At 42.5% G+C, this 19,900-nt stretch overlaps 2 long non-coding RNA genes across 7 annotated transcripts; both read right to left on the bottom strand.

The window, feature by feature from the left end:
- Positions 1-2,370: 2,370 nt before the first annotated feature.
- Positions 2,371-6,706, bottom strand: LOC123407456. The gene is made up of 5 exons (XR_006612610.1): positions 6,425-6,706; positions 4,872-6,310; positions 4,691-4,787; positions 2,713-2,778; positions 2,371-2,590 (listed from the first exon to the last, which is right to left on the bottom strand). It is a non-coding gene; the product is annotated as an uncharacterized LOC123407456 (long non-coding RNA).
- A 10-nt stretch (positions 6,707-6,716) lies between these two features.
- On the bottom strand, positions 6,717-10,814 carry LOC123407457. Of its 6 annotated transcripts, none has more exons than XR_006612615.1 (5): positions 10,159-10,814; positions 9,669-9,769; positions 8,855-9,179; positions 8,234-8,501; positions 6,717-7,266 (listed from the first exon to the last, which is right to left on the bottom strand). It is a non-coding gene; the product is annotated as an uncharacterized LOC123407457 (long non-coding RNA). The 6 variants fall into 6 exon arrangements; XR_006612613.1 differs by lacking the exon at positions 9,669-9,769 and having other exon boundaries at positions 10,159-10,294; positions 10,403-10,814; XR_006612614.1 differs by lacking the exon at positions 9,669-9,769 and having other exon boundaries at positions 10,159-10,282; positions 10,403-10,814.
- Positions 10,815-19,900: the final 9,086 nt, after the last annotated feature.

The following is a 19,900-nucleotide window of genomic DNA, read 5'->3' as shown; positions in this document are numbered from 1 at the left end:
TTCAGGTCTTGATTATTAAGTTCTCACAACACTCATGATAAACACTCAACCAAACCCCATCAACTAGAAGCATAGGAAAATAACGTCCCGGCCAAAGTAACAAGGATTTAGGGGTGCCTATCAAAATATACCACTCAAGACCCATAATTTCCAAGTACCTACTTTGCATGAAATGGGTTGAGAAGGTTGATCTAATGCAATAAAACCATAGGTAAATTATGATCAATGTGAACTTGCCTGGTAAGGTTGATGAAGATAAATATCGCTCATGGGAAATAACTTGATAGAACTATTAGTCACTCTCCAATGAAATTCTATATAATCAAACATAGTATTCACATAAGCAATCATACTAGCAATCATGCTAGCAATCAATATAAAAAACAACAATAAAAATTGATGCAATAAAATCAATACCAAAGATCAAATAAGAATCCAAAAGAAACAAGGTTAACTTGAATTAAATCAAAAACAATTTAAACTTTAATACAATTTTTTTCTTGTCTAAACTAAAGTTAACAAAAAATAAAACTTATAAAACAATACTATTTGTAAGTATTTTCAAATAGGAAATCAAACTAGCAATGAAATCAACTTGCAAGTTATTACAGAACTATAATTCATTTCATGCTATCAAATAAATAAACTAAAATTTTATTGTTGTTGAAAATCTACTGTTAACTAAAAGAAAACAAGATATAATCCTTTCACAAGTACAAAAGAAAACAAATTAAAAACAATTATAACAAAAGAAATAGCAATACACCTAAAAAGAACTAAAACAAAATCTGTTTTGCTTAAAACCCTAATTTAAAATATTCTAAAAATTCTGAAATTATACCTATTGATAAATAATATTACTAGTCACTAGTAGCAAAAAGAATCAACTCAAAACCTATTTTTAAACTCAAGATATTTAAAAACATGTTTTGAATCAAATCTGTTTGATTTCAAATTAAAAATTCAAAAATATTTTTGTGGGGTACACAGGATAAAATGATTCAGTGACATCCGGAGGTAGTTGAGCACGGCACGGGGAAGGGAGTATCACAACAACCTCAAGGGAGGCCCGGGAACGGCCAACGGATCCTCGGGCGGCGGTGGAGAAGCTGTCAGAGTTTGCGAACTCCGGCAAGCAATTTCTCTGGATGGGGAGGGTGGTTTGGGCTTCCGAGGGTAAAATCGGTTGAGGGGAATGAGGGGGCCTCGAGGGGTCTTTATATAGGGGCAAGGAGGGTCGAGAGTGCGGCAGCAAGGGCATGTCACTCCGGTCATGGCCGATTTTTTTGCGACGGTGATCTCGGCCATTAATGCGTCTTAATGATGGGGAGGAGCGGGAAGGGAAGGATCTAGAGGGGAGGAAGCTTCCGCGGGAGTAGAGGAAAGAAGGGGGCACCTGGCGCGAGGATCGCGGACATGGTCTTCCAGCAATGATCTGGAGTAAGTTGAACGCGAGGTGGAAGACGACCTGTGGAGTGAGGCCCAGGCTCTAATGAGCTGCGATGGTTTTTCCTTTTAAAGCGATTTATTCCTGTTATTTGAAAACTAGAAAGTAAACATAAAAAGGAAAATAAATATAACTCCAAATATAGGAGTATTATATATCAAAATTATCAAGAAAACAAATCCAATAAGGTGAACATTTTTCCACGGCCAAAATAAATACATCAAAAAAAAGTTTTTCAGAAAATCCCTAAATTGTTTTATTTTCGTTTTGCAAATATTTTTCAAATTACCCCTTGGGTTGTATGGCTCAAAACAATTGACAAAAATACCCTGACATGAAGGGTTATGTTCCTCCTCTCATTTGTTTTTGAATTTGGGCAAAGGAATTGGAATCCATTTAAACTTTAAAATAGGGCCACGTATTAAATAGAAACTTTTCAATAGTTTTAAATTCCACTTTTCAAATCCTTTATTTGGAAGAAGTCATGTCATCTTATGTGAATGGTTTTGATTGGATGAAATTGAATTCAAAATCAAAAGGGGAAAATCATTTTATTCCCTCTCACTCAAAAGTTTCAAAGAGTTTCAAATCTCACTCAAATTTATTCAAACAATCAATCATTTAATTATTAAAATAACATTCCAAAGTTTGGGATGTTACATTGATCTTTAACATGACAAGTAACTTCCACTAAAATAGTGCAGAAGTTGGCTGGAAATATCTTCAATGTACTATCAAAAAAGAAAAGGTTGCACACATTCATCGAATCCTAGATTAACATACAGAAAATTTATGCGAGTCAGCAACTGCTTTTGTTTTTCGTATATTACTAGAGTTAGTAAATACACTAACATGAGCAAAACTATATGATGACACTTTGATCTAGAATACTATATATCTCGTATCAGCTTAACCTCCTCGCCTTGGGCATATAAAGATTTGTTATTTCTCCAAAAGATTGAAAATGGATGTCCAAACAATCTCAACGCTTAGACAAGTTCATACATTAAAGGTTGGGTAAATCAACAATAACAAAATGTGTACTAGGACTGACATGGGAAACATTGAATCATCCACAGACTATGGAATCTCAGCAACAAATATCCTAGTAGCTTTCTTGTTTCCTGGAGCTCGCATTTCTTCCTGTGTTTAGAACTCATCACATTGTTACCAAAAAAGGCAAAACAAGAAAAGCCTTGGCACTGAAGATCTGTTGTATGCTGCATACGGTAGATAAGATTTTATACTTTTTGGCTAATATTTACCTTAGGAGTCGCTATCTTCACTTCCAGAGTTCTGTCTCCAAGAATATGCTCTGGGTTAACGAGATTCTAAAAATAGTACATAGAGAATCATAGTTAATAGAGGCGACAGGAGAAAATTATATACAGCTAAACTAGTCATAAGATGCCATCACATCATATCCTAATCACTTCTCAAATCTATCTTCAGACTAAAACATGACAAGGACAAGGAAAATGTATTGCTTTGATCAAAAATATATTTACTTATGGCATTCTCCCTCTGTTCGAAAATATAATGTATATTAGCGTTTTCCAAAAGTCAAACTTTTCTATAGTTGACTAATGTTTATATCAAAATATATCAACAACTCTACAATACAAAATAAATGAAATGTGAAAATATATTTTATGATGTATCTAATTATAATGATTTGGTAATGTGGTTATTGATATTTTTCACTATAGAGTGGTTATTGATATTTGTTAATTTGGTAATGTGGTTATTGATATTGGTTATTTTATCCTCGTGGTTACCGGAAAGTAAGTTCTACAATGTTGGCTTGGGCCATTAATATCGCATGACGAGACATAGTTTTTAACACATGTGTAATTTTACAGGGTGGTACTCTAGAGGGATCAATGACATTCAATAGAATATCTAGATTTTAAAGATATAGGAGGTGTTTGTTTCGGGAGAAAATCCCCGTAACCTGATTACAGCGTAAACCCAAAACGTTACGCGTGTTTGGTATGTATGGGTCATAATTGGCTACCTCCATAAATGCTTCCAGCCCACCTATCAATCGTTACCACCCACACCCCTCCAGTAAAGGTTGCCTTACCACAAGTACCTCTTCTTCCATGATCCCCTCCTCCTTTACCAGCACTGCTGCCACCTCGATCCCGTTCCAGAGTCGACGCCACCTCCTTCCCCCTTCTCCCGATCCCCTTCGTAGCCACCTCCCTCCCATCTCCGATGGCTGACGAGCAACCGAGCGCACGCCTTCTCCTGGTCGACACCTCGTGCAAGTCGTCCCAACTCGCCCTCGTCGTCGGTCGGACTATTTGCTGCAAGGTGCACGCTCCCTCACTCCTCCTGTCCTTCTGTCATCAACCATCAGTTCTTCATCCTCCTCCCTTGTATACTCTCCTCCCCGTCTCCTCACCGGCCGAGACGACTGACGACCCCGCAAGAGACACCATAACTCTGATTACTTTACATGCATCAACCAAACAAAACATAGATTTGTCCGTTACGTTTCCTTTACCAGCATGATCTGCCTTACCATTTACATTACCACTCTCTAATCCAAACACCTCCATAAAGTTTGAGGAAGGATTAGTCTACTATTGACTGTTTTTGTATTGAAGGCCAGAGAAAAATACTAAGTAGTGGATTTCATCACCCATGGAGACTTTATTTCACTCGAGAACTATATCTGAATCATTTCCTCCACAACCATAAAACTTCCCCATTTTGGACGTGTTCCCATTTTCAAAACTTGCAAAGTGTGTTTGGTACAATATTTTGATGTTAAGTCAAATAACGTATTTATTTTCTCCTCATTTTTATGCATGAAAATAATTGCCAGTTATGATTTTACATTCCTTCTAGATGCTAGGAGTTTATGAAGTTTCAAAGAAGATGACTTCCTTTTATACATAGAGATCATTTGCTCTAAACATGATGCTTATGAGAAACTAGAGTAAGTTTACTCATGTGCTTCGCAATTTGTTTTAAAAGATAACTTACTGGTTTGTTGTTTAGTACACCTGATCCTGCAAGTGTATGGTAGGAAGAGAATAACACATAGTGTGCAATATTTTTAGAATACAGAGTACACAATTTTTGTATTGAAGACACACTCTCATATAAAATGAGATCTTATTAACATTGTAGTTTACTGTAGTTTTTGTTTACTAGACCCAAGATGGTGATGTGTGCAATATGCAAGGCTAGGGAAATGGTGGGAACTTCTCCAGGAAACAGAATGATTACTTTTAAGAATAATCCATACTCCTGTAGGTAGCGATCCTGTTTAACTTCTTCGGGCACTAGATATGACCAGCCCTCGTTAACTTCCTTGTCGTTTGAGCTGACAAGTAAAACATCACACATTTATAATTTACTAGTTGAGCACCCGTGCGTTGCCACGGAATAACAAACTTATGTTGCTCACCGTTATTTCTAGCTGTTGAGTCCGACCCAACCTTATCAGTTGTCTCGCCGCCATCGTAATAAATCCCTTGTTTCTCGTCGTCGTCAACCAATGAATAGGTTCTATCACCCTAGCAACCCCTCCATTACAATCCTTCCACTGAAAGCGTCCATCACATAAAATATCACCATATACTTTCTTGTCCTATACAGTGTATCACTAAAACAAAATACATGCGACTCATACTTAAATTTGAGTTGAACATAAGCAAGTCAATAATAATTTATACCGGTACATTCTTGATCAAAACTCATACAAGTTCAAGTATATTGGCCCCCAAATAAATGCTCAACATTGTTGTGTAACTATAAATTTAGACAGAGATGCACGTCCAACTCTCTATGAAACATCCCAAAAAGTGTGTGTCATCTTCTCTACTCTTTATTCCTATCGTATTCATGGGTACTGCTGATTGCTCTATTTTCTTAAGGCGTAGAATAGAAGGTTGGCTCTGTCTTCTAAACCTGAGTGTGCAGCAGAGGTTTCTATGTAGGAAACTATTAGTGAGTGCAGTGAACCAACATGTGCATAGATAATTCTTTTAAAAAACACTTGCACAAAGAATAATCTGAAACTGGACTGTCGCTAGCTCATCACATGAATATTATTGTAAAATACCTTCTTGAAGCTTTTTTGGCTTGTAACTATAATCTGTAGATCGTAAAACTTATTTAGGTTCAACACTGAAAGTCAACAACATGAGGGGAAATTAAGTTTATGCGGTAAGAAACAATGTTGTATATGCTTCAACATATGTGCTTGTTACAATCAATCATTTTCCTGACAATGGTATTTCAGAATTAACAAGAGAGGAAAAGAGAGGAAAACACATAAAATTTATTGTCTCTCTTCTTGTCATAATTACGAATGCTCCAGTATCATCAAATGGTGGACGGACATCCCTCCCACACATCTGTGAGGTGACAAAAAAAGGCTCTATCAGAAGCAAGGGCATTATCACATACCATCATTTCCTATTTGAATTACAAAATGTAAATAACTTTAAATAAATACGGTAATGCATTACAGGATAACCAAATCCTTGTATACATGAAAAATAATTTAGCATATCCGATCATTTGCGGGAACAAAGTCAGAACCAACTTATGTTATTCAAAGGACAGTTCACATATAATTATATCGATATTAACGAGGCCTGAGCTAAATTTGTTAACCTGTCTATTATTTTTTTTCATTTATTAATCAGGTAAGCAAGTAAAAACACCTTAGGCAACATGTATATTAGGCTGTAAGGAAAAAAATGCATAGCAAATAAATGCTTGGTGGTGCTTATCCTTTGTTTGTTAAGATGTTATTTTGCAGGAGCAACTGAGACTTAGTAGAACACCTGGAGAACCATGGATCTCTCATATTATACATAAGATCCCTTCTCTTTGTTGCTACAAAATGTATAAAAATCAGAAAATATCATAAAAAAGTTCATAGGGTAGGTAGAAATGCTTTCACATTAAAAAAAGTTGGTAGAAATGCTTTCACATTAAAAAAGTTCTCACAAAAATTGTGTCGACTTTATCACTACTATATGTGAAGGTAAGTTGATGCCGTGCCAAAGTACTTGTCGTGCATAGAATTTGAAGATCACCCTTCAGGAAAAGCCCCTCAACAAGACTCTGATCCTTTAAGCAAAGACCACCATTATGAAACCAATTGAAATTTCGAAATATGACTATGTCAGTGTAAATTTAGGCAACACCTAACATGAGTGTCCATATAAGAAGACAAAAACATTGTAATCGGTAGCAAAATTAGGAAGGTCATGTCCCAGAGAACAAGATTCAACATGACCTCCATGTACGATACAAGACTGCAGCTGCTTGTCACTACAGGTTAAGGAAGCCTCTCGTAGATGTTCATACTGCTACATAGATTTCATGAATGGATTTGAATAGCCAAGAGACCCTGCAGTTTGTGAGAGGCACCGTGCTGCTTCTTGTGCACCTTTTCTTGTAGAACAGAAAACAAGTGCAGACTTCCCTCTTGAATGTTTCATCAGTATATCTGTATACAATATTCACTTTCTATTTTGAGCACTTCAATTTTGACAATTTAACTTATGGGCAGTAGGCAGTGTAATTGACAGATGAGGAGATATGACTTACCGAAAATGAAACTTTGTAGCCTCTGAAAGTGAAAGAAACAAAGGAAATTAAGTTTTAAAAAATTATCCAAACAGTGTCCAATATTTTTAGAAGAAAATGTTGTGCATAAAGTATGATAGAATATATCCGAACACCCGTCCTTAATCCGGCCCTAGAATTTCGAAAAAACAAACATTATAGGACAGGAATTATGCGTACTCTCTTGAAGAGGAAGTCATTTTTCGCTGGAGCATAACCTAAATAGCACCATGAAATAATTATTAATTAGGGAAAACACACCAATGGCTGACAGTACTAAATATCATCAGAGATGTTAACTTCTATCAAATTGTTAGGGAAAATCCACATGCTCCTAAATTTTTAGCAGCACAAAGTAAAGATCTATTTTAACATGATTTTATGACTGGTAAAATTTGCACCCCTTCAATGCAGAGGATGGACTCGACCATGAGTAATGTTTCTCTTGCTTTAACACGATTAAACCAAAATTTGAAGCACATGGTATACAAAGCTTTCAATATAATTGATAAGATCTAGAAGGGTATCAATTCTTTATGGCAAGACAAAAAAAAGAATAGATTGAGTATTACTTTCACTATGTCGGACCAGCACAACAGTTGGCCTAGAGCATAAGAAAAGTTCAAGTAGCTTCATGATAAACACCTTATGGGTTGCCAAAGTACGACGTCAATCTTTCTTATGCACTCATATGCTCATCCAGATACTAAAATAACAAGAAGCCTGAATCATACCAAGAACTTTGGTAGTCAACTTCACTGCCTCCATGGTGGATCTCTACCGCGTCGGCGGGCGGCGGATCGCACGGGATCAGGCGCGGCCGATGGATCGAGGGGAGCGGCGGCGGCGACCTGACGCGGGTTTGAATGGGAGAGGCGAGACGTGGGCAAGGCAGAGAGATAGGGGGAGATAGGGACGGGGACGTGCGTGCGTTTCAGCCGGTTTGGGGTAAGCAATGAGGGATGAGATGTTTTTTTCTGTATTTAATCGATCGGTTTATGGAAGGACGGAAAAAAATTGATGGAACTGCTAGCGATGGCAGTGCTAGCAAGGGGGATCTGTCGTGGTCAAACCATCATGACGGCATATTCCCTTTAATAGTAGAGATTTTTATAATTGATTGACCATAACATGCAAACAAGCTTGTCTGCTACCACTAAGGGAAAAACTATTGCAAAAACTTACCGGCGTAGTTTGCTTGATGTGTTCCATTAGGCGCCCACGCAGGCCATATAAGATTTCCAGGAGCGAGTATATCAGGTTTAACAACATCAGCATCTTGAAAGCTAAAACCTTTTACATTAGGCCCTCGGGAAGAGAACAACGCGACCTAGGGAGCTGAATTGAACAATGTTGGTGCCAAACCATTTGCGATACCGACTGTTGCTTGGAACGTTGTAGCCCGTCCAGCCCAGTCTCTTGTTGTAGAAGAGTTGTAGTAGTCTATAAGATCCTACATGGCCAAAATTAATGTCATTGTGATGTATCAGAAAAATAATTATAGAACTTAACATGCATGGGTACTTTAAACAAATTTTCTCATTTGCAATGTCATCCTACAATAGCAGCAGTGCATACATGGTATGGTCTACATTACTGCTCTGGAAGTACCTGCCAGTTAGTTTTGATATTTGAGAACAATTCTGTTGTATGTTAACTTTTTTATTCAGGCTTCTAAGTCGCTTATTGAGAAAACAAATAAACAGGCTGATCTACTTCACACTTGTAGTACATGTCGCATCTACTTTTACAAATGGTGTTTGTCCGTACATATCTGCACAATAGGCTCCATTGGAGATAAAATACCTTTGTTTTGCTGACATCTGTGATGAGAATCCCAGGAATATTGACAGGCACAAGATCAAACTTTGTCCCTGGGTAACTATCTTCTACAACAACAACAAAGCCAGCAGCACCTAGACTCGTGGCTGTTTGAGACACTTTCTTGATTGAAGCTGTCCCAGAAATATAATTAAAAGAATAGCCACACAACAGAATTTTCCCCTGAACTTTCCTCTTATTTAAGAGTTCTGGCCTTGACAATCTAGCGCACTGTACTTGGTTGAAGATAGACCCAACAGAGCATCAGTAGCAGAAATCAGGCCAAATGATTTATTTCCATGTGTTGCAGCTGTAATCAGATGAGATAATTTTCAGGTAGAAGTGTATAGTTAATTGTCAGAATACCAACACCAGTCAGAGTACTATAAAATGGACTTGTTGAATGTTATTGCAAGATTACACCAGGAGGACTACAACTCTGCAATCAAGAGCCTACAAAGAGAACAAAACACATAATGCATCTTCCAACCAAAGTATTTTCACAATCAGATAAAAGATGTTGGATAAGTACTTAAGTAGTATATTAGGATTCCATAAGAGTCTTGGTTAGTATAACGGGAACTCATGGTAGAGTTCATGTGTGGCCATTAGCACTATAAATGACTGTGGGGCATAGCCAAGGATACTGTTATGACAACATGCATTAATCGATGCAGAGACCAGTGGGACTACATCATTTTCCAGGGCAAAAAAGAGAGAGCCAAGATACTGTTTACATGTTACAAATGCAGGATATTTCTTGTAACATAGTATGCACCAAATATCCAAATGAACTTACGTGGTACTCCAAGTCTACCAATACGCTTTCCATTTCCTAGTATCAAATGATTCTTGTATCTGCAGTCATCATCTCCAGCAGCAACAGTGGTTATCCATGGGCTGAATGACACATGTGTTTTTGGAAATGGTCAATCTAATTCACGTTTTTACTAACATATATCCTCAGCATTAGGGATAGTTGCAGAAACTGCTATGAATCGAACATTTGCCAATGGAGCAGATTTCATGTTGCCAGGTCGAGAAAGCATTTTTATTCTACTGACCACTGCTTCCAGAGCAGCTCCACGTGGATCATTGAGAATATGAACTTCATCAATAAGGACCAGAGAAATATCACTGAAGAAACCCAATCTTCCATCCCTTATTCCATTACGACTCATAGAATCAAGCTTTTGCACGCAAATGTTGCTTGGGAAAAATAGGGAAATAGTTTGCAGAAGCAGAGGTTTATGTAGATCATATGATGCAAAACAAGTAGTGACATATACCTCAGGAGTGGTGAGGATCAAATCGGAATCATGTATGGCCTTTGCAGTATTCGCTATCACCTGTCATCTCCAAGCAATTTATCCCCAACGAGCCCAGCTTCACTTTCCAGTCGCGCATCTTCTCCTGCACCAACGCCTTCATAGGAGCAATATAGATCTAACCACGCAACCCCAGTGAAGCACGGATCGGGAGAGCCGCTGCTCGATCTGTTTTTACAGGGAGGAGAGGAGTCGGGACACATACCTGGATCAGCCGACCGGAGCCGTCGCCAGACCAGAACAAGGAATCCGTGTCGCCCTGCTCTGCTTCTCTTCTCTCCAACTCACCTCTCTCTCCCTCGTCTGTTCTTTCCAGGAGGCCAAGCCGCCATGGCCGTGGAGCGCCGGCGTTCCCCGCCTCCCGGAGATGTGCCTTCTCTCCAACTCACCTCCTCTCTCTCCTTCATCTGTTCTTCCCAGGAGGCCGACCCGCCATGGCTGTGGAGCGCCGGCATTCCCCGCCTCCCGGAGCCATGCCGCCATCCTCCATGGCCTCCATGGTGGATCTCTACCGCACCGACGGGGGGCGGATCCCGCGGGATCAAGCGCAGCCAATGGATCGAGGGGAGCGGCGGCGACGACCTGACGCAGGTTTGAACGGGAGAGGCGAGACGTGGGCGAGGCAGAGAGATAGGGACGGGGACGTGCGTGCGGTTCGGCCGGTTCGGGGTAAGCAATGAGGGATGAGATGTTTTTTTTTCTATATTTAATCGATCGGTTTATGCAGGAACGAAAAAAATCGGTGGAACTGCTAACGGTGGCAGTGCTAACGAGGGGGGTCTGTCGTGGTCGAACCATCACGACGGCAGATCCCCCTTTAATAGTAGAGATATGTATAGTCTATTGATGATTTCAATTTAGTTGGCCAGTAATGACCATAAGAAAATCAGTATAAGTGTATACACTATAAGTATAATTATTAATAATTATCTTCTGAGTGTACTCCAAGATTTTTTTTGGTCTGAGATATTATGTTTGAGAAGTGATTTTTAATATGAATAATGCCATATTATTAATTTCCTCTTTATAGTTCTGGAGTTAACAAATAATAGAAAAAATGCAAATCAAAGAAATTACAAGCAAGGGATAGATCGAGAAGCATCCAACTAGCAATCCAGAGGCAAATAATATTTTATACTTTTTTAAACATCATCGATGAAGTAAATTGATCTACAAAAACTGCAAATTGAGGGATTACAATACAGGAATGGAGCAGCAACCAATAGAAATCTGGTGGGACGGGCAGCAAAGAATACACTGGAACATGAGGGATAGATGAAATTGCAAGCATCTAACCTACATGCTACAGCAGGGTAGAAGAAACCGGACGTCAAATCGTTGACGTGCGGAGAGATGGCAAGGATCTCGGTCGTCATGGCCACCCGTGGGCTAGGGTTTCGGGTTAGAAATCCTCTTCATGGATAAGAAGAAGACAGAGGACTCCTCCTATCCCCTGTTGTGTGGTTGTTAGGGAAGGAACACCATGACGGTAGCCCGAGAGAAGACCGACGCATAGTTGTGGAGGCCAATGGCCTAGCTGGACGATGCAAATCTGGCCGCCACCTAACCTTCTCCGCTCGAGAGAGAAGGTGGGAGGGCACCGACGGTCGAGTGGGGAGAGGAGAGATGAGGCACACACAGTGGTGTGGATCTGGAGCCTCCGTCCGGAGACCGGCGACGGCGGCGGCCGTGGTGGCAGCTAACCCTAGGGGCACGGGAGAGGAGAGGAGATGCGGGGTGCGGGTGACAGGGAGAATGACATCGATCCGCTCGTGTGTGTGTGTGAGAGAGAGAGAGAGGGGCCGCAAGGGATATTTTGGGTGAGTGTGGGGTGTGTGGCTGGGTTTTTTTATTTGTCATCGTGGGTGCAGAAAGCAGACGACAAAGCAGCCCTCTTTGCCATCAGTTGGACGGAATGCAAGTCGACAAAATGTATACATGTTCTGGTCTATCAGGGAAAACCAACTGCTATGGGAAACTCGAGGAGTCCCTTGATCGTTTGGCGGGGAGAGAGAGGTATGGAGTCGAGAGCGGAACTAGCGGCCAACACCGGCAAGGTCCTCTTTACCCAGGTTCGGGCCACTTGGCGCGTGAAACCCTACTCCTGCTTAGTTTGTATTGTGTGCTTACTGTAGGGTGTTTTTGTAATAGTAACTTAGTAGGTGATTAGGCTTTGATCCCCAAAAATTCCAACCCCTAAGAATGAGCTTTGGGACTCCTTTTATAGGCAAAGGGGTCACCAACAGTGTGCTCATGGGATGTACAGTCAAAAGTGTTCACCGCTCTACTTCTTCGGTGGTGTCACGGGCAGTAGATGCCTTGTCTGACCCCTGACCTGCCGCAAGATGATTGCGACACGTACCCAGGTGAATCGACACCTGTGCTTTGTGCTGGGACCCGAGGGATGTGCTGGAGTGGTCAGATTGTGCTAGAAAGTGGCGGGGACACCTGGGGAGTGAACAAGGGCTTGCTGGCCTGGAGCCTCCATCGGGTGACTTGGTCACCTCCCTGGCAAGGAAGGCTTGCCGGGGGCCTTGGACACTTTCCCAGCAAGGAGGGCTTGCCGGGGGCCTCGCCAATCTGTGCGATACTTCCCGACAAGGGAAGCTTTCAGGGGTCTTGCTATTCTTCGAGTAGTCTTCCCAGCGAAGCGGGCTTGCCGGGGCCTTGGGAATCTTCCCGGCAAGGAGGCCTTGTCAGGGCCTTGTGTGTGGAGCCCTTGTATCCCACGCCCTACTCAGTGAGGGAAGGGCATGGCCTTGGTGGGTTTTGGATTGCCTTCCTGCTGCTCTTCCCGGTACACTACTGTTTGGGGCGTCGCCGATGCCTATGCACAAGTCTGGGGCACAAGGGACCCCAGTCTCTAGTGCACCGACAAGGTCCATTAGATAGGCCCGTGGATAACCATTTGCCTTCAGCTATGGAGGAGGACGACGACAAAGATGCAATCTTTGCCTTCAGCTACCCAACTAGTTGACGGCAGACCCATCTTTGTCGTGAAGTATTCTTTGTCGTTTGCTTTACGTCACTTTGGCCGTCTGTCTTACTTTGCCGTCTGCTCAAAGGCGGCAAAATAATGTTTGTCGTCTACCGAGACTATAGGCTGACGTCAAAGTATTTCACAGTAGGCAAAATAATTGTTTCCCATAGTGCATCATATGACTACCGAAATGTGTAGGCTTCATACCACTCTCTAGTGCAAACTTTTGGGTAACGAAAGAATGCGAAGCACCACGATCAAACAGAACTGTTGCACGGGTTGAGTTGAGAAGGAACATACCCACTATAACATTCGGGTCTTCCTGGGATTCTTGAGCGGTGACGTGATTCACACGACCTTGGCCATTGTTTGGCTGGTTTCTGGAGCTTTGTTCCTGGGTGGCACTCCATGACCTTGTCCTTGGTTTGGTGCTTGGGGCATGGTGCATCAGGCTTCTTATTGGGGCACTGCTTTGAGATGTGTCTAGACTGACCAGACACAAAGCATGTGACCTGCCCAGATGTAAAACCCCAAAAATCAGGTTATCGATTTTTGTGTTGTTATTCCTTCCAAGATTTTCTCTCCCAAATTTTTCGTCTGGAATCTGGCAAATGACCAGGTGAATCCAGTCTATCCTCAACCTCTCAGTGCTTTTCCCATGTCCTTGTGCCAGCCTGCCTTTGTTTAGTAAACCCCAAACCTCTTTCAAACCCTACTTCTGAAATATTGGAACTGGAAATCCTACCCTTGTGTTTACAAAGGAGCTACCATTTCCCTTGCTCTGTTAATCCTCCCAAAATTTCCAAAGCTCCTTCGTCCCTCATAAACCCTAGATGTGAAAAAATATTGCCAAGTTATATCCAATGTTTCTCATTTAGAATTAATTCCTCTTTCTGCCTTTTTGAGGAAGTAAATCCAAGAAAATATCTAACCATCTCCCAAGGTCATGAAAAGTTGTGGAGATATTCTTTGTGATCATATTGAGCGCTCGTAAAATATTGGCCATTACAAAATGGGGAAAATTGCCTTTTTCCTATTTAAAGCCAATATTCCAATTTGGGGCTTTTCCAAAGGAACTACCATTTTGGCAGCTAGGAAAAATCCCAAATAATTTGTGGAGCTTCTCATATCCATATATTCACCATTTCCATCAAAATATCAAGTTCCACAATGCAAAAGTTGAGCACAACATCCCTTTGCTAATTCTGCCCAGATTTCCTGTTTGCAAAGGAAATGCTTGATTCCTTGATCCCCTTGGACTGAAATTTTGCAGGGTAGTTCATTATGATAAATTACCCTCGTCGACCAAAATTTATCCCATTCCATCCAGCCATTCTCCCTCAGAAAATTATCCAAGTTTCTGTCCAGACTGGAGCATTGGGAAGGAAGTACCATTTATACTTATGCACATGGTATGAAATTTTTACAATGCCTCCATATGCCTAAATTACTGGTCTCCACCCAGTTTGAGCCGTTTTCATCTAGCCATTTGATCCCAGCATCATCTTCTTCATTTCTGGTCAGATTGCCAGGTTACAAAGGAAGTACCCCCTAGACTTATTTGTTTGTGCTGCATTTTGGCCAAAATACTCACTCTAGTGAGTGGTCAACCTCAGCCAAAGTTCAGGACAAGAGGAGCACTGTGATGGCCACTACAGAGCACAAACAGTTTGTTGTTGGCTTCTTGTTGAGCAAGGAGAGGTCACACCAGAGCTGTAACGTAGCGTTTGATGAGTCAAGTCATCTCAGTGAAACGTGGATAACACCCTAGATACCTCTTGGCAGCTAGTGGAGCGTGGCAATGTCGTGGCCGCGCGGTGACCACGGGTAGAGCATGCCAAATTTGTGCTCTGTGCGTTGGACCCTTCGGGAGCCCCTATCCAGCGAGATCTAGCTTGTCTGGCAGCGCAGTAGGGACGTTCACCGCTCGCGTGAATCGCCCAGAGCCCTCTCCCCCTCGTCCCCTAGCTCGTGAAGGCGTCTGCAGCCATGGATGCTCCACCGGAGCTTCGCCACGACAGGAAGCGTCGGGCAACTTCTCCCGCATCGTATAGCCCCTCCCCTCTGCTATTTAAGCGCATCCCCGAGCCCCTGCCATCCGCCAGCAAGCCCTCTAGCCCCTCCCCAAGCTCCTGGAGCTCCCCGTTGCCCCAATGGCCGAGGCCTCACCGTCGATCCCCTCAGTCACCGCAGCGAAGACGACCACCCCGTTGATGGGTAACTTAGCAAAAATTCCAAATTTTCCTACGCCATACATGGATCTTCTTATGGAGAAACGAGCAATGAGAGAGGGGTAAGAGCACCTTCATACCTTTGAAGATCGCTAACCGGAAGCATTGCTAGAACGCGATTGATGGAGTCGTACTCGGTGCGATTTCGATCGCGGTGTGATTCCGATCTAGTGCCGAACCATGACACCTCCGCGTTCAACACACGTGCAGCCCGGTGACGTCTCCCCTACCTTGAACCAGCAAGGAGGAGGGAGAGGTTAGGGAAGAGCTCCGGCAGCACGACGACGTGGTGGTGGTCAGGGCAAGGGAGGGGTTGGCGCACTCCCTAGGTGGGCCTTAGGCCCACCAGCGCCTAGGGTTTCCCCTCCTTCCCCTCTTGTGCGCCTTAGGCTGGGTGTGGGGGCACACCAGCCCACCTAGCGGCTGGTTCCCTCTCACACTTGGCCCATGTAGCCTCCCAGGGCTAGTGGCCTCTCCCGGTGGGACCCCGGAACCCTTCCGGTGGTCCCGGCACGTTGCCGGTGGTGCCCGAAACATTTCTAGCGTCCAAACCCATCCATCCTATATATCAATCTTTACCTCCGGGCCATTCCGGAGCTCCTCTTGACATCCGGGATCTCATCCGGGACTCCAAACAACCTTTGGTAACCTCATACAATAATTGCCTATAACCCTAGTCTCATCGAACCTTAAGTGTGTAGACCCTACGGGTTCGGGAGGCATGCAGACATGACCGAGACACCTCTCCGGCCAATAACCATCAGCGGGGTCTGGATACCCATGGTGGATCCCACATGTTCCCCGATGATCTAATTGGATGAACCACGATGTCGAGGATTCAATCAATCCCGTATACAATTCCCTTGCCCGAGATTCGATCGTCGGTATCCCTATATCTTGTTCAATCTTGTTACCGGCAAGTCTCTTTACTCGTTCCGTAGCACATCATCCCGTGACTAACTCCTTAGTCACATTGAGCTCATTATGATGATGTTCTACTGAGTGGGCCCAGAGATACCTCTCCATCACACGGAGTGACAAATCCCGATCTCGATTCGTACCAACCCAACAGATACTTTCGGAGATACCCGTAGTGCACCTTTATAGTCACCTAGTTACGACGTTTGATACACCCAAAGCACTCCTACGGTACCCGGGAGTTGCACAATCTTATGGTCGAAGGAAAAGATACTTGACATTAGAAAAGCTTTAGCATACGAACAACACGATCTAGTGCTATGCTTAGGATTGGGTCTTGTCCATCACATCATTCTCCTAATGATGTGATCCCGTTATCAATGACATCCAATGTCCATGATCAGGAAACCATGATCATCTATTGATCAACGAGCCAGCCAACTAGAGGCTTGCTAGGGACACATTGTGATCTATTTATTCACACATGTATTACTGTTTCCTGTTAATAAAATTATAGCATGAACAATAGATGATTATCATGAACATGATAATATAAAAATAACTATTTTATTATTGCCTCTAGGGCATATTTCCTACAGTCTCCCACTTGCACTAGAGTCAATAATCTAGTTACATTGTGATGAATCGATAACATTGTGGTGTTGATCAAGTTTTGCTCGTGGAAGAGGTTTAGTCAACGGGTCTGCAATATTCAGATCCGTGAGTACTTTACAAATATCTATGACACCTCTCTCAACCTGGTCCTGGATGGAGTTGTAGCGGAGTTGGATGTGCTTGGTCTTCCTGTGAAATCTGGGCTCCTTGGCTATGGCAATGGCTCCAGTGTTATCACAGAAGAGTGTCATCGGACCTGATGCGCTTGGAACCACTCCAAGGTCGGTGATGAACTCCTTCATCCAGATCCCTTCATGAGCTGCTTCCGAAGCAGCTATGTACTCCGGTTCACATGTAGATGCTGCCATGACGTCTTGCTTGCTTCTGCACCAGCTCACCGCCCCACCATTCAGAACATACACGTATCCGGTTTGTGACTTAGAGTCATCCGATCTGTGTCGAAGCTAGCATCGATGCAACCATTTACGACGAGCTCTTCGTCACCTCCATAAACGAGAAACATCTCCTTAGTACTTTTCAGGTACTTAAGGATATTCTTGACCGCTGTCCAGTGTTCCATACCGGGATCACTTTGGTACCTCCCTACCAAACTTATGGCAAGGTTTATATCAGGTCTGGTACACAGCATGGCATACATTAGAGAGCCCACGGCTGAAGCGTAGGGGACAGTACTCATCTTCTCTCTATCTGCTACAGTGGTCGGTGACTGAGTCTTACTCAATCTCATACCTTGCAAAACTGGCAAGAACCCCTTCTTCGAGTTTTCCCTCTTGAACTTCTTCAATATCTTGTCAAGGTATGTACTTTGTGAATGACCTATGAGGCATCTCGATCTATCTCTATAGATCTTGATGCCTAATATGTATGCAGCTTCTCCAAGGTCCTTCATTTGAAAACTCTTATTCAAGTAGGCCTTTATGCTCTCCAATAACTCTATATCATTCACCATCAATAATATGTCATCCACATATAGTATGAGAAAAGATACAGAGCTCCCACTCACTTTCTTGTACAGACAGCCTTCTCCATAAACTTGTATGAACCCAAACGCTTTAATCACCTCATTAAAGTGAATGTTCCAACTCCGAGATGCTTGCACCAGCCCATAGATGCAGCGCTGGAGCTTGCATACCTTGTTAGCACTCTTAGGATCGACAAAACCTTCTGGTTACATCATATACAACTCATCCTTAAGATACCCGTTAAGGAACGTTGTTTTGACGTCCATTTTCCAAATTTCATAATCATGAAAAGCGGCAATTGCTAACATGATTCAGACTGACTTTAGCTTCGCTACGAGAGAGAAAGTCTCATCGTAGTCAACTCCTTGAATTTGTCGAAAACCTTTTGCGACAAGTCGAGCTTTATAAACTGTCACATTACCGTTTGCGTCAGTCTTCTTCTTGAAGATCCATTTATTTTCTATGGCTCGCCGATCATCGGGCAAGTCCACCAAAGTCCATACTTTGTTCTCACACATGGATCCTATCTCGGATTTCATGGCCTCAAGCCATTTGTTGGAATGCTATTGCTTCTTCATAGTTCGAAGCTTCACCGTTGTCTAACAACAAGATCTCTATCACAGGGTTGTCGTACCACTCTGGTGCGGAACGTACCCTTCTGGACCTTCGTGGTTCAGTAGCAACTTGATCCGAAGCTTCATGATCATCATCATTAAGTTCCTCTTCAGTTGGCGTAGGCGCCACAGGAACATTTTCCCGTGCTGCGCTACTCTCCGGTTCGAGAGGAGGTACAATTACCTCATCAAGTTCTACTTTCCTCCCACTTATTTCTTTTGAGAGAAACTCTTTCTCTAGAAAGGATCCGTTCTTGGCAACAAAGATTTTACCTTCGGATCTAAGATAGAAGGTATACCCAATAGTTTCCTTAGGGTATTGCTATCCCACAGACAACACCACCAGAAGTTGACACGTTGACAGAGGTTGGGCTTGCGTTGGTTCTTCCCTTGAAGAGGAAAGGGTGATGCAACACAGGAGCAGTAAGTATTGCCCTCAGTTTGAGAACCAAGGTATCAATCGAGAAGGAGGGTCTTGTCAAGTCCAGAGTACCTGCGCTAACACAATCAAACTTGCACCCAACGCTTCAAACGGGTTGTCAATCCCTTCAAGATTGTTTGCAAAGTGAGATATGAAGGCGGAAAGTGCAACAAAGTAAAAAGTGTAAGTCTGAAAATATGGTGTGGAGTAGACCCTGGGGGCCATAGTGTTCACTAGAGGCTTCTCTCAAAATAGCAAGTATCACGGTCGGTGAACAAATTACTGTCGAGCAATTGATAGAACCGCACAAAGTCATGACGATATCTAAGGCAATGATCATGCATATAGGCATCACGTCTGAGACAAGTAGACCGCTACTTTCTGCATCTACTACTATTACTCCACACATCGACCGCTATCCAGCATGCATCTAGTGTATTGAGTTCATGACGAACAGAGTAACACTTTAAGCAAGATGACATGATGTAGAGGGATAATCTCAAACCAATGATGAAAACCCCATCTTTTTACCCTTGATGGAAACAACATGATGCGTGCCTCGCTACCCCTTCTCTCACTGGGTGAGGTCACCCCACAGTATGAACACAAAACCAAGCACTTGTCCCAGTGCAAGAATCATAGATCTAGTTGGCCAAACAAAACCCACAACTCGAAGAGAATTACAAGGATATGAAATCATGCATAAGAGAGATCAGAAGAAACTCAAATAATATTCATAGATAATCTGATCATAAATCCACAATTCATCAGATCTCGACAAACACACCGCAAAAGAAGATTACATCGGATAGATCTTCATGAAAATCATGGAGAACTTTGTATTGAAGATCCAAGAGAGAAAAGAAGCTATCTAGTTACTAACTATGGACCCGTAGGTCTATGGTGAACTACTCATGCATCATCGGAGAGGTCATGGTGTT

The sequence above is a fragment of the Hordeum vulgare genome, chromosome 7H (genome assembly GCF_904849725.1).
Source record: "Hordeum vulgare subsp. vulgare chromosome 7H, MorexV3_pseudomolecules_assembly, whole genome shotgun sequence".
NCBI classification, from domain to species: Eukaryota; Viridiplantae; Streptophyta; class Magnoliopsida; order Poales; family Poaceae; genus Hordeum; species Hordeum vulgare.
The sequence above is the reverse complement of the archived record's forward strand: the minus strand, read 5'-3'. Positions and strand labels throughout refer to the sequence as shown.